Source organism: Maylandia zebra, linkage group LG3, assembly GCF_041146795.1.
Source record: "Maylandia zebra isolate NMK-2024a linkage group LG3, Mzebra_GT3a, whole genome shotgun sequence".
In the NCBI taxonomy this organism is placed as follows: domain Eukaryota; kingdom Metazoa; phylum Chordata; class Actinopteri; order Cichliformes; family Cichlidae; genus Maylandia; species Maylandia zebra.
Window position 1 is genome coordinate 15,790,557 of NC_135169.1, and position 6,674 is coordinate 15,797,230.

General features: G+C 35.0%; 1 long non-coding RNA gene across 1 annotated transcript; it reads right to left on the reverse strand.

Moving 5' to 3' along the window:
* Positions 1–4,726: 4,726 nt before the first annotated feature.
* On the reverse strand, positions 4,727–5,393 carry LOC143416989 (uncharacterized). Its single transcript, XR_013097226.1, has 3 exons — positions 5,320–5,393; positions 5,082–5,164; positions 4,727–4,769 (listed from the first exon to the last, which is right to left on the reverse strand). It is a non-coding gene; the product is annotated as an uncharacterized LOC143416989 (long non-coding RNA).
* Between the last annotated feature and the right edge of the window lie 1,281 nt (positions 5,394–6,674).

Below are 6,674 nucleotides of genomic sequence, written 5' to 3' on the forward strand. Positions count from 1 at the left end.
GGGATGATCCTGTTGGTGTTCTCTTGTTTGTTGTGTTACATGAATTATTTTCCCTTTGGATTTATGCACAACTTTACAATTAACAACTCATTTAAAGTGAAATATTATTGCTTCATATTCAAAGAACTGCAGTCTGTTTGGAACAATACAAAGAGACACTGCATCTGAAACAAAGAAAAAAGAAAGCTTGAGTTTAGAGTGCTAATCTTAAGCAGTATTTAAAAGTTATTTCCTACAAACAGATGTAAAAACTTTATTTAAAAAGTGCACCAGCAGTCATTCATATCACATGTGCATGTAAAACATATTTTAAAACAGCTCAATATCTCACCTGTGACATTAAGCTCACTGTCTACTAAAACTGCAGTGCTGTATCGAAATAATGAACAAGTAAAATATTTTTTTTAAGTGTATCAAAAACTCATATGATGATTAATCATCACAGGACAAGGTTCACAAAAATCACAAAAAAACAACAACAACTCTTCTTCTGAATTGCTCTCTAATCCAAAATGATTAATGACGTTCATATAGACAAGTAAAGAGCTGGGACTCACCAACTTACTGTTTCTGTATACCCAGAAGATTTACTACAACTTTGTGAAGTTTACACATGTACAAGACATGGACGTGGTGACAGCACTTCTTTATTTTGACATTCGGTTTACTGTGGGTTTACAATGGGACACAGACACTCCTGCTCCGCTAGCACGTCCACTCTCCTTCCTCTCTGACTGTCACTGTGAACATATGAAGAGTCACAATCACAGGGGGAGGGGTGCAACCGGCCAGAGACCTCACAGACTTGTTGACTTTTACCGATATGAGTAAATATATCATCACATCTTATAACTGGACCTATGTCTTAAGGTTAAAACAAACAAAAATGTCATATTGTGGAGGTAAGCATCAACGACACAGAGCTCTCAGTTCTCACTCCTTTATTCGTCTCTCAACAACAACAACTGAGCATATCGCGCCACAAAACACAGGAACACACTTCCTATACACTGGGTGTGAGTGGAGCCCTCTAGTGGTCCACCACAATATTTTAAAAACATTTGTTACTTTTTTCCATCAAGTGGAAAGTACTCGCATAGATGCACAGAGCTCTGACGTCCATGTTGTCTTGCTGCAGACTGACGAAGGCAGCATTAACTGAACTGTAACAGCAGTGAGCAGAGGTATTGCTAATTGCTAATAAATACATCTTAACATCAAATATTTTTAGGACTTTTAGGACAATGCAATGCAATAATCAAGTTTTATAAAATAACTCTCCAAAAAAGCTGAGTTAACTCACTGTTTCAGTTCACTATCCTTGGCCAGAACAACAAACTGGTTCAGACTTATGTTCTGTTTGGTGCAACTTGTATGCAGACCATGTCATTAAGTTCAAATCATGTCCAACTGTTTTCTTGCACATGATAATGTTTTGCTTGTACTCAGATGACCTCTAGAGTCACCATGTCTCAATCCAGTGGAGCATCTTTGGGATGTGGCAACTGTGTGATGCTTTTCATGTCAATATGGAACAAAGTCGTTGTGCAATGTTTGTTTGAAGTGTTTATGTGTTCAGTATTTTAGCATCTTTTACAGTAATCATTGCATTTCTTCATTGCAGTCAAACTCTGCCATCTGCAGTGCATCATAAGACATTACAACATTTACTTTTTTCAGGCATTGAAAGGTTACATGTAGTTTGACACCGAGCCAGAGGTGGCAAAAGTACAGACATTCTGTAGTTAAGCAGACATACAGATACTTGTGTATCTGTAAAATTACACAGTTATTCAACCTTTTTACTCAACTAAAAGTGAAAGGGTCATGAATCTGAAACACACTCAAGCAAGATAGTAAAAACTACCTTCAAAACTTTCTACCAGACATTTACTTGCAAAGCTAAGTGAACCTCGTGTTATATTAATGTAATAAAATTATATTAGTACAATGGAGTACAAACTACAAACTTTACTTCAGTCTAATTTTTTTGAATCAGTTACGTTCAACATAATCACCTCAGAGACCACCTCCAACTTATTGAAGGCTTACTGTGCTATTCACGGACATTTACACTGTATTTATAAACTGTATTTATTATACTATACTATGTATGTATGTACAGATGTGTATGTATAACTTGTATATATCTTTTTGTTAAACACCTGTGTTACTATGTAGATACTGACATTATTGTGTATTACACACATTCCCTGAGTAGGTATCCTTAAACAATCTGAATGTAAATCTACATGCTGTCAATGGAGAGATGCCAAACTCTGTTTGACAATAAAGATCTGTTCTATTTTATTCAAAGAAAAAACAATGACTTCTTTGTTAAAAAAATGCTCTATTTTCTGTTACTTTTATTTTTCTTTGTCTGTGAGTTTGGTCAAGGTATAAAAAGATCAGGGCGGCGGCCCATCTTTAGTGACTGCTCAGCTGTTTGAGCAGAGCTTTTCTCCATATTGCAATATGTTATTAAACCCACTTCAAAATGACGCTCACCAGGTGTTTATAGTTTATTTAAAGTATTCCATGACACTACTTCATTACACTAACAAAGCATTTGTACTTCAATACTTCCCACCTCTGCACTGACTACGTGTGCCTGATATTACCACTACTGGCCAGAGGGGCTGATGGCACGATATGGCAGCCTCGCTTCTGCCAGTCTGCCCCAGGGCAGCTGTGGCTACAACTGTAGCCTCCACTAGTGTGTGAATGTGAGAGTGAATGAATAGTGGAACTGTAAAGTGCTTTGGGTGCCTAGAAAAGTGCTATATAAATGCAATCTATTATTATTATTATTATTATTATTATTATTATTATTATTATTACAACCATTAAAAGACAAATTGATTGTGATTTTCACATATGATTAAAATGATAAAACGATAACCAGTAACATAGAAATAGAGGTTACTAACATTGGCTTCGAGATGGAGGGCAAGTCTTCTTTGAAAACGTCAGAGCACTTTTACAAATATGTGATGTCTTGATAAACTGAGCAGATATTTGAGGTTTACACACCTTCACGCCTGAAAATATCTTAAAAGTTTATATTGTGACCCAGAAAGAGTAATATTAAAACTAAGTAGCTGCCGCCATTGTTAGAAACAAATTGGCTGGGCTGCGCTATGAATTCTGAGATACATTGGGTCACGAAGGATACACCGACTCGGCCTTCAAATGCAACCTGAGAAGGATGCAGCCGGGATCTCGCAAAAGTTTTGCGAGATTTTGCAAAAGTTCTTTAGTAATAAGAGGCTCTGGGGGGCCTCTTATTACTCCTTGTAATTTTGCAAGGAGTGCTGTAATGTCTGCCCTTTGCAATAGGGGTTTGTGTATCACTTTATAATTACTCTACCTTTCTCACTGTGTCACGGAAGCATGAAACCTTCACACATTAACATCACATTTCAAACTCATTGTTCATTACATTACATTCAGTACATTTTTAAATTTTTAGCTCTTAAAACTTTTACTTTTTTTATTTACTCACATATTCTTCTGACCTCTAAAATTATTGCAGAATTGAAAACTGTGTGGCTCATTTATGCTGCTGAAACAACACTTAGTATTAAAAACTAGTTTTATCAAAGGGGACAAAGACAAACTTATGCTGCTCTAAATAAATCATGTAATCATTTAATATTCATCATTTTCACTATCACTGTGATTTATTAACATATGCATAAAAAAACATATCAGCACGAAGCCCAGAGCAAAGATTTGACTCGAGCAGCAGTCACTACTATTAACAGGTTCAGTAAAAAACAAAAACAAAACATCATCATAAGTTTCCCGTATAGCTGGAGAGAATTTTTTTTTATTTTTTCAGGTAAGATTAAAGCTTAAAAAAAAACAAAAAACAAAAAACAAAACACTATCCAGCAATCTGCATAGAGTGTGTGGATTTTTGTAATATATTTGTAATTAATTGTGAATTTAATTCATTTTTAGTTGTGGTATTTATATCTCTAAAAATAGACACATAATATCTGCAAACACTTTTTTACAATAGTTACTTCCACATTTCTTATATCGCTGTGTAACTTTATTTAAAACAGGCATGAGGAGAGGGAATTTTGCTAAAGCAATTAATGTTAAAAAAAAACCTTATTTAGCCTCTCAAAATATAAACTACTGTAACCTACTGAAGCCGAGCCCACAGGAGTTGAGAGCTGCGGTCCTCACTCAGCAACTGACTTCTACTTTTGTTTGCTCAGACGGTGTAAAAGCAGAATTTCAGATCAGGTAGCAGCATGAAACCAGACACCTCATTCTGGGTACTAGACAACACTTAAACTCAGTTAACGTCATGCTCAGTATCAAACTTGGCAGTTATATTTTTATTTGCTCACCACAAACTCGGTGCGTCTGTTTTGGAAAAAAGTAATGTGACACTTTGACGTTAGCGGTTGACCACAGTGGGTGTCTTTGAAAGCTGCAGCAGCTCTTTTACTGTAATAGCATTCATACATGTGTAAAAATGGAAAGAAGATCGAACAAGGTGATTAAACTTATTTAGAAGTTGATTCAAACTGTATATATACACTTGTAACCACGCGGAATGGTAAGCAGCTATTTCTGAACAAACAAATCCGTTAACAGGTTACAGACAGCAATGTCTGGGTTTGATGTACAACATCAACAACAAGCAATGTACAACTTGATTAATAAAAACAAAACAATATGTAATAACATTTGGTCACTTCTTTGTTTTTACTCTCACTCAGATGTTTTCAGTCATCTCTCTCTGCAACCTGTAAGACTCACAAAAAGGTGCAGAAGAAAAAATTAAAAAACAGGATTGGAAAAAAAAATACTTTAATGGTGCATATTACGCACCAATGATGACTTTATAGAATAGTTTCCAACAAAAAGAACATTCTGTGTAAAACACTAGTTTTCCTGTGTTGCAAAATCAGATCTTTTACATACACAAATCTAGGAGTGAGTGAATGAGTGGTATGTATAAAAAGTATAAATCTTCCATATACTTATAGATCTCTATAATCCATCACAGATTGTGTGAATGCAGCACATAAGGCATTCCTGTCCCCAGTCTTACTTACTTATTGTACTGTAGAATAGAAGAGATCCTCTGCTATGGGTTGGCAGGGACCTGCTGAGGGCATCTCTGTGCTTGTTCCTGATTCTGCTTTGACAACTGATGGAATTAAATCAGTTGTCATCCAAAATACTTTACATAATAAAACATTTATTTGTTGAAGATCATTTAAAATCATTTTCTGGTGTTTCTGATGTCTCAGTGCCATCATTGAAATTCCTTTGAATCACAACTAGTCTTACCTTGTAGTTGATTGTCACCATGGCCTAAGCTGTAGTAAATAGGTCTTGAGGGTGATGCAGCTTCATCTTGTACTGGAGAGGGACAATGGGAGTGAGGGGAACAATAACCACGATGATCCCTGTCTGTTATTCAATGTATTCATTAAGCTTAATTTTAAAGAAAATCTGACATTCAGGGTTAGAAAAGAAAATCTGTGTCACTCCTGCATCATTATGTAAGGGGTGCTAATCGAACACTGAGCTAACAAAAACCCTAACTTTCCAAATGAGTTTCTGCTGTCTGCCTGATTTGACTACAAGAATATCAGCTTCTCTTAAGAGCTTCTTAGTATTTTTTTACTATTGTACTAAACTAAGATATTATACTTTACAGTTCTGATCTATATGTTTTACATTTACTGTACAACATATACTCTAAAATTTTCAGACACTTTTATGAATGTGTTTTATTTATTTATTTTCAAATTTTTTGACTATGCAATGAGATATTTCTTTCCTTTATGGATGGTCAAATGGTAAAATTATTGATTGTATTCTGCATTTTTTCTCCTTCATGTAAATACTTTTTGAGACAATTAATGCTAATTCACTGAATATTATTGTTTAAAAGAGAAACAAGTTGTGTTAAATGTAAAGTTAATTTTGAAACTGAACGCATGTCTGAACTGTCTGAACGTCATGTAACTATTTCGAGCAGTCTGAGGTACATTACGTGTTTAAAAGAGCTGCTGTAAAATTGTGGTTTGCATTTGAGCTGAACGTTTTGAAAAAATTATCACTCGCATCTATACATTTATGAATATTACATACATGTCTAACCAACCTACAGACAACACTACATGAGTAGACAAAGGCAAAACTTCTTTTCACAGTCTTAATTTTGTGATATTGTTGCTCCATAAACTACCTCCTGTCTTCCTGTTTTTTCTAACAAAAGCATATGTTGCTCCTGGAATATTTCTAACATTTTGAGTTATTTTCCAATGTTAGAAAACCAGCACTGCTCAGTGTTAGTCTTTGTTAATCTTCAAAACTGACTGGGTTACTTTTAAACATATAACACTGTCAAAAGTGTTAATTTAACACTCAACAGTGTTGTATTTAACACTCAGAGGTGACCATATAGACACTCTCCAGTGTTAATTTAACACTGGAGTTTTTGCTGTGTAGTTTAAGCCAGTTAGCTTATAGAGTTCACTTTTGTTTAAAATCTGTGGATGATAAATTTTAAAATGCATCTGCCTGACAGACAATAATTTTGCAGATTTTACGCTACTACTACTAATAATAATTTCCATTACCTCTCTTCCAGTAACCTTTTCCAAAGTGATGCAGTCCCACTGCCACCAACAGAG